Source organism: Ceratotherium simum, chromosome 14 (genome assembly GCF_057802395.1).
Source record: "Ceratotherium simum simum isolate JZ-2026a chromosome 14, ASM5780239v1, whole genome shotgun sequence".
Classification (NCBI taxonomy): Eukaryota; Metazoa; Chordata; class Mammalia; order Perissodactyla; family Rhinocerotidae; genus Ceratotherium; species Ceratotherium simum.
Window position 1 is genome coordinate 48,232,806 of NC_141913.1, and position 24,105 is coordinate 48,256,910.

Genomic DNA, 24,105 nt, shown 5'->3' on the forward strand with positions numbered 1-24,105 from the left:
CAATTACTCTGCTTATTAATGAAACTGACTTGTCTAAATCTAAGCTTTACCAGAGGCAATCATCTTCCTAATTCTACACTTCAGTTCTCCCAGCCATTTCTAGGGCAACCAATTAAAACAATAATATAAAGATACGGTACACTAACCTTACCAATAATGATACATTACATTTTTGGACAATGTGTAAATGAAGGAAGAAGCCCTTACACTAGAAAAAGTGCAAAATGCACTATTTATCAAAATGATACCCAGAGGCAATATACCGGAAGTGCCTGAGGTCTGTCTTTTTTTCTTCTGTGTGGGATCATGCTCTTCAATGGCAAAACAGAATGAAGACTAATTATTCTGCAGAACAATTAATTAAGTTTTCCCAAGTTTTAAGACTCTCTAATGCTTTCAGTAAATAATGTCTGCTTACCAAGAGTCCAAAGGAATAAAACCCTTGCTGAGATTACCAATAATAACTAATGAAACAGACTCCTAAAGATATCAATCTCAGTAATGGATTTGAAGAATTCAAGGTGATCTTCAAAAAGTTTGACCCTCCATTTAGCTAGTGTAGTAAATAATACAGCCCAAGCCCTGTGGGCAAAACAAACTGGTTGACTATTCTTATCTATAAGAGTAGTATCCAAGTAGTTATAGATAATATAATAGTATTGCATATTCATTTGGTCAATGAATAGGCAGTCTGCACCATTTCTAACACTTTGTGTTGACCTGAATTAACACCATAAAGGAGATAAAATGCGTGTGTGTGTGTGTGTGTGTGTGTGTGTGTGTGTGTCTAGGGGCAGAAGGACTACTCAGTGGAAACTACAAAGCCTTAAAGGCATTTGTTAGAAATTAACAAAGATTTGAAAATGAATAGATTAAGAGACCAACATAAGAAGCCAGAAGAACAAGAAAATAAATTAAGAAAAAGGGGAAAAAAATTACGAAGATAAAAGAAAAATGAATAAAGTATGTTTTTATCTATTTTTACATACTCTATAAAACAATGAGAGTGATAGGTTCAAGTACTTTATTAAAATTAGTTTTGTTTCTATCAACTTTTTTTGCTCATGTAATTGTTTTGCTTTCTGCATGGATTCTTATGCATGGCTAAGAGATCAAGCTTTATTAGATCTTGAACAAGAATTAAAGAGAACAAGTAACATAAAGCATACTAAGTAAGAGAAATGGAATAAAACTATAAAAATAAGAATCACACACATGGATTTTGATGCCTTGTTGATTTATTGTCAATTCATTTGGTCTTGGACGTAAGTTTTGTTCTGTAGGAAAACGTTAATCCAAAAGTTGATACAAATAGAAAATATAAATGTGTTTATAACAGTTAGTGAGAGAAGCTGACATATAACTAACCTTAGAGCTACCAGAGAGAACAACAATATCCTATGATAGCACGAGACTTAGGATCATAGTTGTTCTAGGGGTATTTAGAGTATTGAATCCCCAGAACAGATTTTCACCAAGATGAGATGACATTGCTTTTAAAGTCACTTAAAATCACATCGAGATTTCTATTTGATTTTAAACAGGTGAGATGAGTTTTGAAAAAGTGAATAGCCTCTTCTGAAAATATGTTTTGTTATTCAGCTCTCTCAATAATTATCTCTAGGCTACATATAACATCATTTTGGTGCCAAATACTCTGGATTCTATTAACTTCCTCAGAACTCATATTCTAATACACAGTCCACAGTCACAGAAGGGATTGAATCCTGATTCAAGGAAGAGAAATTAAGTATATGCATAAAACCAAATTCCCTCTGTCATGCTCTCTCTTGATCGCTACTAGAGCACGTCTGATAAATCTTGACTTTTTTTGGGGTATTTGAAAATTTCTATGTCATCCAGCCTATTTAGAAGGAAACATCTGATGTTGGTCAAAGCTAATCAATGTTCCAAATTTCCTCTTTACTCTCAGAAAAGCTCTACAGGGGAAACAAGTTCCCTTCAAAGTCTAATGTTTGCCTTTAGGATTTATCACCCACAAAGCCAGCTACAGTTAAAGAAGCAACAACTTGCTAATCAGAAGATAAATTATTAGCTTAAGGAGAAATTGAAGTGCAGAACCTAACAGGAAATATCATAATCTAAGTAAAAGCCCACTGGAAAGGATCCAAACCTAGTAAAGATAAACACATTTGGGACATGAAGAAAATCTCGAATTCTTTTTGGAAAATGTTCAGCGTCTCATTAGAAAACATTTTGAACAAACTAAGGTTAAAAAGGATAGCAGAGAGTCATTACTTCAACTCACTTGGCAAACTAAAGAACTTTGGAAAATGCAGTTCTTTAATTCTGAAACATCTGCAATAAAGAACTCGGTCCAAATAGACATATTGATCAATCTATTCCAGAATTGATGCTTCAGGAAGGTGCCCTGAATGTCACTGGTGTGAATCACAATGAGATACTTAAAACGCAGCAGTTCATTGCGATTCGTTTTATAAAAATAACTTTGAAGATGAGTAAGAGTTACTGTTTCAATCTGAAAAATAAACCCTTGTCAGCCAAAGCATGGCAACAGTATGTTTTTTAAAAATCCATCTTGAGTCTGTAATTTTCCACTCAAAATATAACAGATGGCTTTACTCAATAAATGATTGCAGTAGGGAAGATAATAGCTGGCATGCTATTTCTCCTCGTGCAGTCCCACAGTTCTGCAGCTCCACATATCAAAGTGTTTCACCTTCGGAGGACATGAGGATGAATTGACTAACAGTCATTATGTTTCCAAGATATACACAAGACTGTTGAAGACTTTATACAGATGCATAAAACCATTAAGACGAAGGTTTATGGTAGTCATAGATGGAGGCATTTCTAGGTCAAGCCCAAATTTCTGTTGTCAAATCTTACCATGTTCTGGATGAAGCTGTAAGCAATAAGATGCACATTGAGAAAAACGGAAAGTCAGAGATTTTAGTCCATTCCTATTTTTTTCCCCCTTCATGTTTGGGTCCTTATCGGCTTGTGAAAAGCTGCTGGAAAGTAACAGATTTTGCTGCCAGGTCTGAACTGCAGGGGTGGAATTGGCAGCAGTAAAACCAAAAAGATTGAGCAAATAAAAGATAATATAGATTGTCTCCTGTTGTGTCTGTTTTCAAATTACTGTGTTTAAATGAACTTCTTTTTTAGCAAACTGTCTTTAGTCTCTTTCTTCCTGGCCTCCAGTGACCTTTCACTGATTCTTTGTCTCCTTTGTGCCTCAAAGCATCTGAAACTTTGATCTTTCCCTCAAATGCTTCACGGGAATAAATATAACATATACTTTTTGGATAAGCAGTTTGATCAGGATTTATGGGCTATTTGGGCAACAAAATGCAATTCTACATTATACTCTAATTTGATGCATTTATTAAAATAAAAATAATTAAGAAAAAAGGTGATTAAAAGGTAAAGTATAAATCTAGCACTTTTCATCTCTAGAAGAGAGGTGATAATACTGGAATAAGATTGGCTTTTCATGTGGTCTGTAATATCAATTTCAGCTTGTTAGAGTCACTTTTGGGAGAATAATAGGATTCCTCCCCACATTTGTTTGATAAGGAGCAATGTGCCTTCCAAGAGAAAACCAGTGTTTAGGGAAGAGGAAATGGTCAACCACAGCAATGCTTCTTCTAAGTCAAACAGGCTGGAAATGCAAATATTTGACCATTTTTGAACAATGAAAAATTGTAATAGTATTCCATAGTATTTGGGAGGGCAAGTCCTCCCTGCTTACACGGCCCTAATTCTTCTTCAAAATTATCTTTTGCTACTTTTATTTCCTTATTTAGAATTTTTGTTACAGTTGCATTACATTTATGAAATAATTTTCAAAGAATTGACATAACAAAGATATTGAGTAGTTACATTAAATGGATCCATTGCTATACCTATTTATGTCATTTATGTTCTTTAAGAATTTTAGAAATTTTTTGCGTACAGGCAGTATTAGTTTCCCGTGGTTGTGGTAAAAAATTACCACAAACTCGGTGGCTTAAAACAATAGAAATTTGTTCTCTCACAGTTCTGGAGTTCAGAAGTCCAAAATCAAAGTATCTCCAGGGTTGCACTTTTGAGGCCCTAGGGGAGAATCTATTGAGTTCTTTCACTCTTAGCTTCAGGAGGCTGTAGGAATTCCTTGATTTGTGGCCTTGTGGCCACATCACTCCAATCTCTGCCTCCGTGGTCACAATGCCTCCCTCCCTGTGTGTCTATTGTCCTCTGTGTGTCTCAGTGATAAGAACACTTGCCACTGGATTTAGAGTTCACCGGTTAATTCAAGATGATCTTCTCATCTCAAGATCCTTGACAATTACATCTTAAAGACCCCTTTTGCAAATAAAGTCACATTTACATGTTCCAGAGATTTGGCATGAATATCTTTTCTGCAGGAGAGGGGGTGCATTTTGGGGTCTAGAAGCCACGCACATTCTTATTAGATTTTATTCCTAGTTACATTATATATTTTCCTAATTGGTAGCTGCTGTTATAGAGAATGGTATTAGTTATTTATCCGGCAATTTGCTAAACTTTCATAGTATTCCTAATATGAGCCTTTCTCAGATTTTTTTGTGAATCACTCATATTATATGCAAGTAAATAATGTGTATTCTTCTTTTCAATATTCATACCTCTTAATTATATTTATGTTATAGCATTAAATAAGACCTCTAATATGATGTTAAATAGAAATAGTAAGAGTGGATATCCTTGACTTTTTCCTGATGTAATTCTCAAGCCAGTAACAAAAGTTAACACATAGTATTAATCATGTGTGCAGCATTGTTGTAAGTATATAAACATGTATTTATGTATGTGTATGTATATACACATATATATACACCTAATATTGAGATATACTCACTTAGGTCTCACAATAATAATCTGAGGTTTCATTATGATACATATTTTACAGATGAGGAAACTGAAATTTATCACAATTTATTTCAGGTTAATCCTGACTTAATTTTGACTTAATAGAGAAAACTTGTTCCAGTATAGTTTCTTACCTCCCATCCTTTTCCTGATATTGTAATATTCATTACACATATACATACTCTAAATCCAACTATACAGTGTTCTAATTATTGCTTTCAACAACGTTGTGGTTTTTAAAGAAATGAAGAGAAGAGAATATAGATATACATAGTCTTCGGTATTTGCCCACATATTTACTGTTGCTATTTCTGATGCTCTTCATTTCTTCCTGTAGATTGAATTTACTGTCTGGTGTCATTTCCTTTCATCCTGAAGGACTTCCTTTAGCGTTTTTTGTAGGGCAGGTCTGCTATCAAGGAATATGAATTCTCTCAGTTTTTGTCTGTTTGGGCATGTCTTTATTTTCAAAGGATAGTTTTACTGATTTGAAGATTTTTGGTTAACTATTTTTGCTTTTTTAATACTTTTAAAATGTCATTTTACTGTCTTCCATGGTCCAGTTTTTCAGAAGAGAAGTCAGCTAAACTTCTTATTTTTGTTCCCAGTATGTTACGAGTCAGGATTTTGTTGCTATCAAGATCTGTTTCGCTTTCAGGGGTTTGACTATGATGTATCCAGGTGTAGATCTCTTTGTGTTTATCATACTTAAGGTTTGTTGAGCTTCCTAGAGCTCTAGATTAATACTTTTCATCAATTTGGGGCCAATATTTCTTTAATTTTTCCACTTTTTCTCTCCTCTGTCTCCTTTTGAGGCTACCATTACACATCAGTTGATATGCCTGGTGGTGTTCCACAGGTCTCTGGATTCCAATATATTTTTTATAGTTTTTGTTTTGTTTTGTTTTTTGTAACTTGCCTAGATTTACACTTTGGAACCTGCCTCCCATGTGGTGTTTATCTCCTAATGTCCCTACTCAGTGGTTTTCTTCTTATGTTTAGTTTCAGATTGCCTTTCTAGTGGTTTGCCCTGTGTCTGCATAGCTTAATGGTCAACCAGTGATTTGGGCAAAAATTGTGCTCAAACACCTTAAGTCAGTAAGTTTTCCTCCCACTGCTGGTCTGTCTGAGCCAGGGTTGGAAAGTACATGCAGAACTGAGCTATTTCTCAAGTCTCCTTTTGCTTTTATCTTCTGCCAGGCTCTCTTGGGTCTCCATGCTCATGTAGTTTACAGACAGGCAGGGATATGTGGAGAGGCTGATTTAGCTCATCTATGGCTCTCTCACCTCCAGGATCTCTGTTAACTTCCTGGTTGTTCTGCTACCCACTCCAACTGAGACAACAACCTCAGGCAAACCTAAGTTTCAAGTTCCCTCCATTCGTTTCCTGTGTGTCATATTTAGCTGACAATGTTATTGGTCTTTGCTTTCCATCCCAAATTAAATCCTCCCTCTCTAGAAGCAAAGCTGTTTTTCTTCAACAGAAACATGTTGGTAAAACCATTGTTTTCATCAAGTGAGCTATGGGTTGGGGGAGGAGACAGCCCCAGACAGGAAGTCTACAGACTCCCAGTATTCTCACCCAATGATCTAGCTGATTTTTAAAAAAATAAACACAATTATTTTGTCCACCTTTAGTCAATCTCCAGAGCCCTGAAATATTTGTCAAAATTTTTGACAAATTTACCATTTTTATATTTATTTTTGGGGAAACAATTTCCTGACTTTTCACACATCATACCTCGTAATCACAGTCAACAGTATAATTTTAAATGATTTCTGGTGCTCAATTCTACAAATTAATAGGTAGACAGATAGATAGATAGAGATATGTAATATATCTCTATATTATAGATATATAAATAGATCTACATAGATGTATATAATTCTATGTCTATATATAATATAAATATATATTTATCACAATATATATAGTATTGTATCACCATTTAACGCATTAAAAAACTGAACCTGGGACCGGCATGGTGGCATAGCAGTTAAGTTAGCACGCTCCACTTCGGTGGCCTGGGGATTGCAGGTTCGGATCCCAGGCACAGACTGATGCACCGCTTGTCAAGCCATGCTTTGGTGGCATCCCATATAAAGTAGAGGAAGATGGGCATGGGTGTTAGCCCAGGGCCAATTTTCCTTAGCAAAAAGAGCAGGATTGACAACGGATGTTAGCTCAGGGCTAATCTTCCTCCCCCCCCAAAAGTACTGAACTCAAAAACTATGTTCTATGTTATATCTAAGTTGAATAAGTGGTGGAGCCAAATATGAAGTAAGGTTTTCCAAATCCAAATACTACGATTTTTACAATATATCATGCTCCTTTTAAATCAGAATCCCAATTAGAGACACACCTGAAACCAAGGAATTAGTGTGATTCAATGGAATAGATGGAGATACCCAACACACAGACAAAAATCTTACCTCTTATCTTACCAACCTGATTGCTATGACCCAAGGACAAACGTAGAACACTGTGTAGGAAAGAGTTAGTAATCTCTCCTTTTCATTTATTTATATTTCCATAATTAACCCACTTCATCTGTCCTTTTTCCTCTATTTCTCTTATACCTCCAAAAAATTAGAGCCAGAAGTAAATTCAAAACTAGGTCTTCATAAATAAAAGTTCAGTACTAATTCAGGAGAAAGGAAAAATAGAATTTGAAGTCACTTGCACCAGTGGCTTCACTGGTAATTACTAAAAATGAATATGAACTTGCCAATAGATTCCAGAGTTCAATTAAAATGTTGAATGGATAGATAGATAGATAGATAGATAGATAGATAGATCAGCCACTAGGCTAGATATGATCAGAATTGTCGAGAATGAAACTAAGTCTCTGCTTTGATGGAGTTTGTCTCCTGGAAGTTGCAAATTTGGGACTGGAAATAACGGGACAGTCAACTTGTCAATTTTTTTATGCCACCTAACATCATTTTTTATTGTAAATATAGTCTTTTGGCTAGTCTTTCAGCCATCTTCATCTTTAGACAGACATAAAGAAATAATGTTTAGAACTAATTCCAAGTTCTAAAAAGGAGTGAAAAACCAAGGACTACAAAATTTATTCTTCCTATTCTGTGTCCTTCTTCTTTATTTAATAAAAGATCTTGATATTTCAAGGTCCTGGGGTATATGAATATCAAATAACAACATAAAAATTTTACTCTAAATGCTATATATAAACATTTACACAATTACATGTTACTTGAACGTAAAATCAATCAACAGGAAGGAAAGAGATGGAAAATTTATATAAATATGCACATCTTAATTCAGGGTATGAATACAGTCAATAAAATGCTGAACTAAAGGTTTACGTTTGTTTTTGTACTCTTTGCAAAGCGCTCCCTTCTTATAGTGAGTTGAGACTCTTTCAGACTTTTTCTCAAGTACCTATCACCATAACAACTAAGAAATTAGGAAATATGTGCCTTTAGACTTGCCAGTAGTGTTGCATAGGGGATGCATTATTTACCATTAGTGTACTGGATGAAAAGCATCAAGAATGAGAGTGTCAGATAGGCTTATGGGTCAGCAGAGAAGAGATGATTTGGCCAAAGTTCAGCCCCTGAGCTCAGCCTTGGGTTTGAAGCACCACAGAGGCAGCGCATTCCATCCCTGATGTCTTACTTCTGCATATCCAACACTGCACTGATTTACTTGACTCTGAACACCTGTTCCTTGTGATGAAAAGTAGACTGTAGCGTTGCAGACATCTTCTGTCTAATTTTGCATCAGATGTGCAAGCTGCAGTGAGAGTTCTGATGTCAGATTAGTGGTGGGCTGAGTCATTGATTCATATGCTTGCCCCAAAGTTTGCCTCTTCTGGTGTATTTTTATCTCTCATTAGAAAACCAGGTGTATTTTCAATCTCTATTGTTGTAAACTACCGCAAAGGTGCAAATTATGAAAACTCGTGGGATTCCAAGGAATGCAGCCCCATATATAACATACTGTACTGCCATAGAACATGGAGTGCAGGGCACTGTGGTGGACACACACTGCCCTTCACAGCTGTTAGCTGCTTTTCTTATCACCGATAAACCATTTTTAGGGTTTAAATTTTCTTCAAGTACTGCCCATAGGAAATCTGGTGCTTCTAAAAAAAGTATTACTCTGCTCTGACTGCTCCACATCATTGATCTCCAATAAACTATTTGCAGGTGAACACTGTGTGTGTTGCCTCACACAGAGGGCATAGTAAAGAAACTTATGTCCCTTTATTAATTTTCATGGCAGTTATTATGTGTTTGAATTTTCCACCAATTTTCAGGTTGTTTAAATTATAGAACAGTTGACATACAATTTTCTTAAATATTGAAATTTTTTTGTTTGGGAGTTCCTTGCACCTAATCTTTTAGTTGGTAAGTTTAATTTTCAGCGTGAGTTCTGCCTCTCATTTGCATTAGAAAGGTTAAAAATATTTAATTCATCAATGAAATTTTCATGATTTATCAGAATGAAATCAGAATTACTTCAGTATATTCACAAAAGTGTGTTTTTAAATGTATGTGTATAATACCACGTAATACATATATAATTTATTAGATAACATATAATTAGGTAGATACAGAAATTTGGGCTTTTCCAACTTATAGTAACAGTCAATTGTATGCACTTTGAGAATAGAGTTGGAGTTGGGCTTTTTTACTATTATTATTTTTTTTTTATCTTGCTAGGACCTAGCACAGTTCTTGCACAAAGCAGACTCTAAATAAGTATTGGTGTAAATAATGATGAATAAACACATGAATATATACTTATTCACTATTGATAAAGATGTAAAGTATATTTTACCACGAGTTTAGACAGCTGAAAACACATATTTTCTTATTCTAAATTGGAAAAGAACATTCCACTGCTGACAAAACATATGTTTTTTTAAAAAATCTAGGTCACAACAGCAGAAAGCATATTGATGAAGTTACCGAAAATAATCCACTATCATGTACTTAAAACTACTTTGAAGTTATCCTTAGGTAAGTACCATATTATTTCATCTTTATTCACGGATGGATGAAAATATGATAGAAACAATGAGCTAGAAATAGAAATAAATTCTTCTTGATATCAGGCCTGATATAAAGGATTTTTTACTAGATTTTAAAAAGCCCGCTTGCAAACATCCTTCAGCTATAGGCAGAGTTGGAAAAGCTCCCAAGAGCTTAAGGTTAATTCTATGATGCCAATCTTCTAATAAGAGGTTACAGGGCTGGCCCCGTGGCTTAGCGGTTAAGTGCGCACGCTCCACTGCTGGCGGCCCGGGTTTGGATCCCGGGCGCGCACTGTCACCGCTCCTCTGGCCATGCTGAGGCCACGTCCCACATACAGCAACTAGAAGGATGTGCAGCTATGACGTACAACTATCTACTGGGGCTTTGGGGGAAAAATAAATAAATAAAATTATAAAAAATAATAATAATAAGAGGTTACAGCATGACAGGTTATTGTTTTTCTTCATTCACTCATCCATTGAATCATTCATTTATTCATTCTTTCTCTAGACATCAGTTGTTTACTAATTAATTTATTTAACAAATATTTATTGGACATCTACTATCACAGGCACTAAAGATTCAGAAGTGTATTAGATAGGGTCCTTATCCTCAAGGAGCTTATAGTTAGGAGAAATATGCTTGTAAACAAGCAATTATAACTCAAAATGCAAATGCAGGGGCCTGCCCGGGGGTGCAGCGGTTAGGTGCGCACACTCCGCTTCCGTGGCCCGAGGTTCTTAGGTTCAGACCCCCGGGCGCGCAGTGATGCACCCCTTGTCAAGCCATGCTGTGGCGGCGTCCCATATAAAGTGGAGGAAGATGGGCACAGATGTTAGCCCAGGGCCAGTCTTCCTCAGCAAAAAGAGGAGGATTGGCATCGGATGTTAGCTCAGGGCTGATCTTCCTCACACACACACACAAAAAAATGTAGATGCAACAATAGTGACGTGCAACAACATATTTCCAAAGTCAATAAGGAAACCAAACCAGCTTTGGGGGTAAAGCGTAAGAGACGGCAGTCAGGGAAGCCTTCCTTGAAATTATTTAACTCTATTTGAGGGGCAGAATATTTTTCATAGAGGTTGCTTAAGCAGAGTATAAAACTAACCTTGTGAACTTGAAGAGAGCACTTATCTTTTCCAAGCTCCAGTTTCCATATCTTGTAAATTGCCAAAGTTGGACATGATTCTGAATTTGCTTCTATTACACGTCCTATCATTCTAGAACAGTAGGCAAGCGGGGAAAAAACACATCACCAACCCAGGCTTGACAGTCTTCAAGTTGTCACTTACAGTTTTACAGCCACAGGTGGCTGGAGCAGTCACCCTCCCAAAGCTAGAGTACCCAAGGTATTTAGGAAATTTTAAAGAGGTAGCACACTGTTTTGTACACACACTTGTAAAACTACTAGAACAACAAGTACAGCCAAATTTAAACAAGGGAGGTGGGAAATAATCAAAATACGCGCAGAGGGAAATTTTGCACCAAGGGAAAAGGTTAGCCTGTCTGTAAGGATGTCTCTCACCATGTAGTCAAGGGCTGTGCCAACAATCCACAGGTGCTCACTGCAGGAGCCGCGGGGGGTGAAATCAGGAGGGGTTGTGATGACAGTTCTGAATCAGTGTGAGGAGCATCCTAGAGTGTACTTATCCATCTGTTAGGCTGTGGCATACCCTTTTCATTAGTGCTTTCTCAGAGCACAAGGTTTTTTACTCTCTCCAAGAGCAATAGTAGGAGAACAAACCATGAAAAGAAAATTAAGAGAGAGAAGTTAACAAGGCATATGTTCCTTGAATTGGAGTCTCCGTCCTTCTCTCTTATTCACGACATTGATTCAATATTAGTGTAAAGTATTAAATACATGTGTATGCGTATGTATTAGCTATCTAGCTGTCTATCATCTATCTATCTATCTATCATTTTTATAAAACGCCTTATATATTTTTATATATATTTTCTTATAGAAAATTAAGCAATCTTTCAAGATCAGGTCAGTTTTTTTAAACTTCCTTTTTACCAATAGTGCTTTTTAAGAGGTTCATTCTGTACTATACTGAAATAATTTTGTTTGTCTCCAAATGCCGTTGCAAAATGACCACATATAATAACTTTAAAGCTAAGCTAATTTTGAGTGCACAATGAATCAGGGTGATGTCACATAGCTTATTTCAATCGAGCAACTGAGGACAAGCTATGGTGCAGCAAATCACAGAACTATGTGTTTTAGTTCATTAATACTTGCACTTTCTGGAATGCTAAGGATAGCTACCAGAAACAAATTTTATTTTTTTGTAAATTAAAATGATCATCTTTTAAGTAGGCTTGGAGAGAGAGGAGAGTGCTGTTGGCTCAGCTGTCATGACAGCATTCTTGTTTATTACCTATAAACCCATGTAGGTGTTGGTGACTGTGCAGCCTGCTTTAAAACAAAGCAATGGGAAAGACACATTAATAGGAGAAATTCAATGTTATTCTTACCTTCTGTATTAAATAAAGATAGTGACACCCATTAGTAGAAATCCAGTTTCTTGCCTGTGATGATATGATAAAATCTCTATTAATCTGTAATACCTTTAATCACTCATTCATTCACTTGTTCATTCATTTAAACAATGGCTATTGAGGACCCCTTATGTTTCAGACATGACTTGAACCATTGAGTATTCAAACACAAAGACAAAGTTCCTTGCTTCAAGGACTTTATCATCTAATGGGGAAAACAGACACATTTTCATACCTTTATAGTATAATCTAATAAATGCTAAAATGGAGATATTTATAAGTTGCAATAAAAAGAGAGAAGAGGGAGCACCTGGAACTGTGTGGGGTGGGGAGAAGTCAAGAACAACATTGAGAGGAAGTGTCACTTGGATTAACACTTCAGTGGGGATGTTTCCAGACGTATTTGTTTCAGAAGTAATGTCTGATAGAGGGATCAGCATGTGGAAAGGAATGACAGAATGAGAGCAAGTATCAAAATCAGAGAAGTACAAATTGTTTGATGTAAATAAGAGAGATGGGAGAGGGGACTGATTAAATGACATAAGGATGGAAAGGACTTGTATCTTGCTAAAGAGTTACGTTTATAGTATAGATTATAGGAATCTATTGGATAATTTTGACAAAATGAAATATATAACAATTTAGTTTTAGAAAGACTCCTATATTGGTTTTCTAAGGTTGCTGTTACAAAATACCATAAGTTTAGCGGCTTAAAACAATAGAAATTTATCCTCTCGTAGTTCAGGAAGCCAGAAGTCTGAAATCAATGTGTCAGCAGGACTGGTTCCTTTTTGGGGATTCAGAGAAAGAATTTGTTCCATGCCTTTCTCCTAGTTTCTGGGGATTGTCCAGAAATCTTTGACTTTCCTTGACTTGTATCAGCATAACTCTGTGCCCTTACCATCACATAGAACTCTCCCTGTGTGTCTCTGTCTCTGTGTTCAAATTTCACTCTTCTTATAAGGACACCAGTCATATTGGGTTAGGGTCCACCCTAACGACCTCATCTGAACTTGATTACATCTGCAAAAACCCTATTTCCAAATAAGGTCATATTCACAAGTACTGGAGGTTAGGACTTGAACATAGCTTTTTGAGGGGGACACAGTTCAACCCACAATTATGATTGCAGCAAACCAGAAGATGAACGATAGAGAGGAAAGACTAGAGTTAGTCAGTAAGGAGGCTATTGTAATTGTCTGAATAAGAGTTATCGAGAGTCTCAACTAAAGCAATAACCATAGGAATGAAGAGGAGAGGGCGCATAATATAGATATTTGGAGTTAAAATCAAGAAGATTTGATGATTAATTTTATATGCAGAATAATGATGCATATGGAATGCAGAATAATGATGGTGTTATGGACTGATTATTTGTGTACCCCCACCCCAATTCATATGTTGAAATCCTAATCCCCAATGTGATGATATTAAGAGATGGAGCCTTTACAAAGTGATTCAGTCATGAGGGTAGAGCCCTCTCTACCCTCTAATGAATGGGATTAGTATCCTTATCAAAGAAATCCCAGAGAGATCTCTCACCCTTTCGCCATGTGAGGATACAGCAAGAAGATGGCACTGAATCTGCCAGTGCCCTGATCTGGGACATCCCAGCCTCCAGAACCGTGAGAAATAAATGATTGTTGTTTAAGCCACTCCGTCTATGATATTTTTGTTACAGCAGCCCAAACAGACTAAAACAGAAATTGGTACCAGAAGAGGGTTCTAGAGGAACAAAGTTTTAAGGATCAGTTTTCTGAATTGCTTCTGGAGTTTCTGGAGTTGGATCTTTAATCTGATTAGATTTAAAGGTGCTAATGATTATTTCTAGTAGTAAAGAGAGCACTGATAGTCCATGGCATTAACTGTTTATAGAGATGTGCAAAATATCTGCATTGGATACTCCTAATCAGCCACTTACAAGAAGCAAGGAGTTAGGTGACTCTGTGTATGATACTTTCAAACATTTTTTGAAAACTAACCAAAAAAACCAATCTTTAAATGTCGATTGGTTGTTCCTAATGTTACTGGATTTGTGATGGTCAATTTTATGTGTCAACTTGATTGGCCATGTGGTGTCCAGATTAAACATTACTTCTAGGTTTGTAAAAGTTTTATGTGTAAAAGCTAGTGTCTGTGAGGGTCTTTCTAGATGAGGTTAGCATTTGAATCAGTGGACTCAAGAAAGTAGATTGCCCTCCCCAGCATGTGGACATTATCCCATCCATTGAGGACCTGAATAGAACAGAAGGTAGAGGAAGGATGAATCCTCCTGCTTTTTTTTCCCAGTCTCACAGAGTGAGCTGGGAATTCTCATCTCATCTTCCCCTGCCCTCAGACTGGGATAACACCACTGGCTTCCCTGGTTCTCAGGCCTTCAGACTCGGACTGAATTACACCTTGGTTTACAGATGGCAGGTCATGGAAGTTCTCAGTCTCCGTAATCACACGAACCAATTCTTCATAATATATGTCATTTATATATATATATATATATATATATATATAAGATCTATATATATCCTATTGGTTCTGTTTCTCTGGAGAACCTGACTAACACAGATGAGGAGATAAACAAGACAGTTATTGCTCTTGGTTGGACTGGAGCCAAAAATAAATATTTGCCTTATAAAGACTCATTTTTTAAAATCCTCTATATTTACTACTTTACTTATAATTGGGATTTTCCATTAAAATTTTCTTCGTCAAAGTTTCAAAATTGCATGATTCTCATATTCCTTTATGCTACTTTTCTCAAAAGGCACCTCCTCGCTTGAGTTGTCTTTTACCTTTCCTGTCATCTCTACAGTTATTCACCCTGAATTATTTCTTCTCAAACAATGAAGTGCATAAAGTCGTCTGGGAGATCTGTTAAAATGCACATTTTTGTCTCATCTCCAAATATTCTGAATCATTAATTCTAGAGTGGCAGTCAGGAAATGTCCTTATCATCAAAATGCATATGATTCCTAGTTACACTTGGAGAACCAGCCTACATCCTCCCAGTATTAGAACATGACACTCTCATTTTCCAAACTCATGGATTTTTCTTTTTACTAAACATAAGGACACTGATTAATGTCATTTATTACAAGGAATGCAGTCAGTATCAATTCAGAGATATCATTCAGTTCTACCAAGGTCTTACCCTCTACTCTCTAGAGTAAAACACTTTCTTTTCTTGAAGACATGAAGTAGGTGTACTTTGTCCTATGCAAACCATTCAGGAGTAGAGCTGTCCATCATTGTGCTACGTGTGCATATGTCTAGTTTTTATATATTAACACTTAAATCTTTCTCTTTATTTAAAGTATATCTATCAATATGCTAAACATTTAAGATGATTTACTTGTAAAAGTTATTTGTCATTTTTAAGTACACCAGGGTGAAGAATAAGAAAGGTCTTGTAGAATTAGAAAATAAATTGGTAATAGGTACGGATTTGTGGGCCCAGATGTGTTTCAAGTATCTCCCTAATCAACAGCAACCTACCATTTCACCAGCGTCCAAAATATGCATATACCACATAGTTTTTGGTTAAAGAAAGGGATACAAAGGAAATGGGAAATTACCCTTTGTAGTAGTTCATTATCTTGTTAGGGAGAGACTTTTTAATTAAAAAAACACCTTTAATGTTATTAATTCTAATATTGCTTGCAAGCAATAGTGAAGTAGGAATTCAGAAAAGATTGTTCATCTTACTGTATAGTTTCTCAATTTTATGAACTTTCCAAGTCATTTTCTGTTTAACAAATATTTATTCAGTATTTTCACAATCAAGAAACCAAGAGTAGCTGGAGTTTTGTCATATTCAGTGCGCTTAGTATATTACTGAACTCTGAGTTTGACTATTTCATTGCTTAATCATTGATTTGGCAAATCTTTTTGAGTGCTCACTAGCTACTGCTTCTTTTCATTGCCACTGTAACCTAATTGGAGATTTAAATAAATTTACTTGTTTACTTATATTCATATATATCTACAATCATAATGTGTTAGTCTGCCAGGTTTGCAATAAGGCTGAGTAAACAAAATTTCCAGAAACTAAACTTGTCTCTCCTTTCTCATGGGGCTGCTGTTGAGCAAGGGGAGCTCTACCTGGGTTATGCTGTGGTTCAAATGTGTTCTAATATCTCATTCTTCAACAAGTGGCTACTCAGAACATGCAATTCTCAGCACAGGAAGCCAAACTAAAACATGCAAGCATACGTGAAACCTCTGTGTCATGCCCCCTCTCACTCCTTTGGGAAAGATAAGTCATATGGTCAAGCCCCAAATCGATAGGGTGGGAAAGTATACTCCACCCATTCCGGGGGGTGGGGAACACACTATTACAGAGGAGGAGCAGTGGAAACAATCTACAATCTATTTTTGCAGACACAGAAAATCATTTAGGTGTATTTCTAATCCAAGCGTTCTATCTCCCTTTTCAGCATCCCCATCTCTAGTCTCATTTCCTTCACTACTGCTACCCAAATCTGGTCTGGTTCCCTCTGTGATCATGCTACACAGGCTACAGTCTTACTTCCCCTTTTAATAGGCATGAAGTCCACTAGTCCCAGTCTGTCCTCTATTCCATCATATTGGCTGGTCTACATCATATACCTCGGGCTGTTTCCAGTAACTTTTAGCAATTTAGGTAACTTCAGCAACTTCAGGTCTGATCACCCAAATCCCCATTGTTAACTTTCCTCAAACATCATCGGAGTCCTGAAACACCTTCCTTCAACACTTAGCATCAGCTACAGACTGAATTGTGTCACCTACAAATTCATATGTTGAAGCTCTAAGCCCCCAATGTGACTATATTTTGAGACAGGGCCTATAATGAGACAATTAAGGTTAAATGAGGTAATAAGAGTGGGGCCATAATCTGATAAAATTGGTGTCCTTATAAGAAAAGGAAGAGAGACCAGAGCTCACTTGCTCTCTCTCTCTCTCTCTCTCTCTCTCCACATGCACACACCAATGAAAAACCGTGTGAGGATCTAGCAAGAAGGTGGCTGTCTACAAGCCAGGAAGAGAGCTCTTACCAGGAATCAAATCAGCCAGCACCTTGCTGTTGGACTTTCCAGCCTCCAGAACTGTGAGAAAATAGATTTTTGTTGTTTAAGACACCCAGTCTATGGTGTTTTGTATAGAAGCCCAAGCTGACTAATGCAGCATCTGATTTTCAGTCTCCTCATATCCTTTGTAAGCTTCCCCAGAATGATCACATGGCCAGACCTATTATGTAACCCATGTCTGTCTAAATCTACAGTGTCATCAATAATCTTTGCTCACCACTTCTAGAAGATACCACATTTGCCATGTATATAGGATGCATATATGCCTCCAATTTAGACATGTGTATGAATGTGATAATTGTATTCTATTATTGTATGCTTCTGTAGGTTCACATGCACCCATTGTTGATAAACTTCTAAAGCTCAGCAATAAAAGCAACTATTGCTTTTACTAGATCCTAGACAGCTTGTGTATATTTTTATCTTGCACGTATTCTAACTTTTATCTCTTTTTATCTTCACAACAAAATTGGAGGTAGGTTTTTTTATAGAACAGCCCTGAAAACTGAGGATCATACCTTCCCCAGGTTGTAATTCCTGCTGAATCCAGGATCTGAGTGCAGATCTGTTGGCTCCCAAGGCCGTTTTCTATCCACTATACTACTGCGTCTTCCAAAGTTAAGAGTAATGATTGTGTAAGTCCCAGTGCTCATTCTCTAGCATGGAGAATTTATTGCTTTGGGATGATAGAGTTTATGGCAGTTGATATGTTGATTCGCTAGTAATAGTTAGTGAAGGTTTAATTGCAGATTAAAAACAATGGAATGTTTGTATCTCTTAGTTGTATATTCATAAAATTCCCAATTCTCTTATAGCTATACTAATATAGATATGCAATTATCTTATGGCTACAAATAAAAATATCAATGAATTTCATGTTTTATAACATTACATTTTAGGATATCTGAACATTGAATTCCTTTTTGCTGTTTGACAATGACCTTAAACTTGACTGATATCTGCCTTCAAGCATTACATAGGTCTGTTAAAACTGGCATTTAAAGAACAGATTTATTGTTTGCTGATGAGATATTTCTTTTTACGTGAGTGCAGTACCTAGTTGTTCATTTTTGACTTTTTGTCTAAGGTCAGACGTAGGATCAATTTAACATTTTATAAGCCCCTGTCTAAAACTCTGTCCTACCATAACCATGATGATCTACAAGGCTGCTTCCATCTCTCATTTCAATATGTGAAAGTTCTATTAGACTTTTAGGTGACAAATTGCTTGCAGCATGAAGCTGCAAAAAACAAATTAGAGAACTCCATAGCAGTGCTGTTAGGGCATTCTCACTACCTATCAAATGGCAGAGTTTAAAATCAATTGGATTATATAAAATGCATTTTTCAGCTCCAGCTCATGTTTCTCCTTTCTGTGAAAAATAAGGAAATTGAATGCAACATGGATACGAAACAAGACTAGAAATAAAAAAATTTTTAAAGTATTGAAGACTTCATCTTTAAGATCTAACATGTCAGAAATTTCTTAGTGCCATAGATTCTGCAGCTGTTAAAAACATGAAAAATGCCATCCTTTTAGAAATGGGATGAAAATTTGGGGAAAAACTGTGAGTCATATTTTTTCAGTACACAAACTAGGTGCTGTTATAAGTAATGTACTTTTCACAACAGTATTAACTCTCTGTGAGTAAAAGGTTTTCCCTTTTCTATTTCTTTCACTGACTTACTTCCTAAAGATTAAGTACCTGACCTTTTACTATTTTTGTTCTCCCTTCCCACCCACCCCACCCCATTGTTGCCTTTATGCACTTTCACAACATAAGCTCTAACATCTTCATGGATTATTCATACAACTGCAACTCTAACTTCCCTCCTTATTATTAGTCTCATTTCTCTAATAACCTGCTGTTCATGATATCTTGGATCCCCCACGTTACCTTAAGTTCAACATATCTAATACCAATATCGTTATGTTGTATAAAATTAGTACTTCCTCCAGGAGATCCAATGCTAGTCTGTTGTACGATGATGCTTTCATTCTCCCAGTAATAGTTGGGAATCATAGTCAATCATTTGGCTCCTTCATTTTATTCCCTCCCTACATTAGTTATTTACTAAGCTTTGTTGGCATTTTTTAAAGTCCTTCTTTCTTTCTTTTCTGTACCATTCTCTTTTTCTAGACTTTCAATATCTTTTACATAGATTATTGCTAACATTTTTCCTTTACACCTCAGTTTTACCTGCTGAACTCACCCTCCATATTAATCATGTATTTATCTTGCTGCAAAAAATAGTATATTGTTGCCGTTGCTCACTTGATTCAATGTCATTAATGTTTCTCCACTTCCTAGATGATGAGGCTTATACTCATTTCCTGGCCTACAGATCTCTTACAAACATGATTCCTGGTTTTCTTTCCAACCTTATCTCTCACTACTTCCCTACATGATTCCTTTAGTTGATTCATTATTTCCTGGACATGCCATAGAGCACTAACTTCAATTGTGCTATTTCCACTTCCTTAAATTATTTTTCCTTATTATTCATAAGACCCCCAGCTCCTGCAACCCTGCATAATGACCTCTCTCAAACCCCTCTGTGTTACTTATTCCCAATTTCTAAATCAGTTACTATCTGTCACATGTCTTCAGCACATAGATGATCAATAACAATATACCTGATCTTCTGCCTCTCCCTGTGTATTGTAATGTGCTGGAGGGAAGACCTCTTTTTTTAATATTACCTAACATAATATTCTGTGCTCTACATACAATAGTCTTAATAAATATTTCCTTGATCTTGTGGAAGATTATTATAGGGAAGATATTGATGATGTAAGTACATGGCTGTCACTACAAACAATTTCATGGTAAATATAGTTGAGCCCCTCCGATGTTCATGCTCATCACTCCCTCATATTTGATTTGAATCTGAGTTGAACTTTGCATAATTTAAGATTTAGATAATCAGAAGAAAGAAGGGAGAATATTCTTAGGAAATAAACCAGCACATGCAAGGTATGAGGGAATGGAGAGTGGTTGGTGACTGGAAAATGATCATGATGTGAGTAGAGAATATTGTTCACTTAGGAGTCTGGCCAGATTGAAATTGAGTAAATAATACAATAAATGTAATGGTCCAAGACTGGAAATGACTCAAATGTCCATCAAGTAGAAAAAATAACTATATATTCATATAATGGAACACTACGCAGCCACGTAGAAGAATAAACACAACAACATAAATAAATCTCACAGACAAAATGAGTACATATGTGTGACTTTGTTTATGTTAAATTCCAAAATAGGAAAAATTAATCGATTGCTGGAAGATAAAAGTATCATTACTTTCAGGGCATAATGACTGGGAGGAAGCATGAAAAACATCTTCTGATATTCTGGCAATGTTTTATATTTTGATCTACATGGTGCCTATATAATGTATACAAAGCAAAAACATTAAGCTCTACACTAAAGACTTTTTCTCTTTACTGTAAGTTATAATTCATTAAAAAAGCAAAAAAAAAAGAGAATGTAATTATAAAGTAAGTTATATACCAGTAAAATATCAGTGCTGTTTCTTGCTAATTTAACCAGAATCCAAACATTATCAGCAAAAAAAGATAACTACAAGTATAGCTCTTTTGTAGATTCCATGCACTCAGATGAACTTAAGGATGAATACTCCCACTGTAAGGCTGGAGTGCAAGGTGAACTTGGTCTTCCCTGAATTTTTCTACCAGGAGCATTTAAAACAATGAGATCCAGACACAAGCTCCTCAGGAAATGTAATTTTACTATAGTTATGGTAAAGTAGGATCACTAATGTTCCAGTGAATTAAATCTTTGATGATATAGATTTTTTATATCTTCATCAATAAATGGTATTCATTATTTTCTGCCAAATACTGTGCAATACATTATCTCATTTACCTCTCAGACATACTCTATAAGTTTGGTATTACTATCTGTATTTTAAAGATGAGGTAACTGAAGTTGAGAAGTCAAGTAATTTTCCGATTAATACAAATAGTAAGTCACAGGGCAAATATTCAAAACAGGTTTGTCTGAGGGCAAAGCTTGTGTCCCATTATTATTACAGGTTGCTGTGTCAAGACACCCGGAAATTAAAAGTAAATGTAGATGGAAGTACTTTGAGAATAACTGTTGGAATAATAGTGCTTTACATTTCTTTGCTACCTCTGCCCTTTTCCACATAATGAAACAAAGAATAAAGTATAGAATGAAACTTCACCTATATTTATTTGAGGAAAGGACATGTGCAGTTAATGTGTAACAGTTAAAAAACATAAATTTAATCACAGGCCTTTAATGAAAGAAATTTTAAAGAGTGAATTTCATAAAATTGTCCTGTGAAGGAAATTTTAAAAGGAGAACTTTAGAAAGAAGAAACAGCTCCCCAAAGGAAGGTCTGAGAGACAAGGGGAAAAAAGATGAGCAAAGAAACTGTTGAAAATGTGAGCAAATATTTAAAAAGTATTTATCAGAGAAAATAATAAAAATTATGTTGAATTTGAGGTGAAAATAAAAGATAAACTAAAGATTCTGGACAGCAATCACATATAAGATGAGGATAGCTAGATTTAAAACATTCTATGATCATAACATTGTTTGAGAGGTGAGTAAAATATTTAATATAATTAGATATAAAAAGTATTATAATTTAAGAGGATAAACTAAAAAAGTAGAGTAAGAGTACATAACTTCCAAAGTAAAGGCAAAAAATAAACACAAAAATAAAAGAGGAAAATGTTTTAGGAAAAATAGGATAAATACAAAGCACAAAATGACAAGAGAGAAATGAACCCCAATACATCAATAATCATAATAAATATAAATGGACTAAAATTTTCAATCAGAAGAGCTGGTTTATCACTATGGCAAAGACTGTTAGAGGCTCACCAAAATCTGTCTCCTTTTCTTCTTGGGTACAAAAAGACTCCATACCACATATGTCTTCAGGTATGTGTTATTGATTATATTCTAGCCAACAAAATGTGAGCTTAAGCCCCACTTCTAGGCCTTTCCCACAGAAATCTCCCACACAGGGATTTCACCCTCTTTCATCTTCCACTATCCGACCTGGAGACTAAAAGGCCCTACAGAATGGCCATGTGAAGAGAGTCAGGACTATCATATGAGGAATAGGTAAACTTCTAGTGTATCCGTTACACATTTTTTTAAGGCAATCTAGCCTACAGTAATTGACAAAGTCAAATTGGATTAAACACAAATTTCAATTATATATCTCTTAAAAGAGCCACACCTAAAATATAAGGATATAGGTATGTTTGAAGAGAAAGTATAGAATAAGATATGCCAGGCAAACACTGAAAAAAGGAAAGCTGATGGAGCTCTATTAATATTAGAAAGAATAACAAAAAGCATTACTAGAGATAATAGCTATTGCTACAAAAAGATAAAGGTTTCACATCGCCAAAAAGATAAAAATATTTAAACTTTTATGTGGCCAATGAACTGGAATAAATAAAATAAAAACGCATCAGAACTACAAGGACAAATTAATAAATCCATTATTGTATAAATATATACCATAAAACTACTTACTATATAGTATAAAACATTATAGTAGAAGATTTAAAACATTTCTCAATAATTGACAAAAATTGGCAAGTTTATAGAAGACTATAACAGCACAATTGTTAATATACCTAAAACCCAAGACTTGAAAAATAACAACTATATTGCAAACACACACAAAACGTTTATAAAAAAATGGGATTTTACCATTGGAAAACTATTAGAAATAATTAATAACTAGAGCAAAGTTGCAGGGTAAAAAATCAATCTACAAAAATCTGTTGCATTTCTGTATGCTAATAACAAACTAACAGAAAGAGAGCTCAAAAAGATAATACGATTTATAATAACATCAAAAAGATTAAAATATCTAGGAATAAATCTTACCAAGGAGATGAAAGACCTATACAATGAAAACTACAAGACATTATTGAAAGAAACTGATGATGACATAAAGAAATGGAAAGACATCCCATGCAAATGGATTGGAAGAATAAACATAGTTAAAATGTCTATATTACCTAAAGCAATCTACCGATTCAATGCAATCCCAATCAGAATCCCAATGACATTCTTTATGGAAATAGGAAAAAGAGTACTAAAATTCATATGGGGCAACAAAAGACCCTGAATAGCTAAAGCAATCCTGAGAAAAAAGAACAAAGCAGGAGGCATCACAATCCCTGACTTCAAAACATACTAGAAAGCAATAGTAATCAAAACAGCATGGTACTGGTACAAAAACAGACACACAGATCAATGGAACAGAATTGAAAGCCTAGATATAAAACCACACATACACTGACAGCTAATTTTTGACAAAGGATCTAAGAACATACAATGGAGAAAGGAAAGTCTCTTTAATAAATGGTGTTGGGAAAACTGGACAGTCACATGCAAAAGAATGAAAGTGGACCATCTGCTATTGCCATTCACAAAAATTAACTCAAAATGGATCAAAGACCTGAAGGTGAGACCTGAAACTATAAAACTCATAGAAGAAAATATAGGCAGCACGCTTTTGACATTGGTCATAAAGGAATCTTTTTGGATGACATGCCTACGCAGACTAGGGAAACTAAAGAAAAAATAAACAAGTGGGACTTTATCAGATTAAAGATCTTCTACAA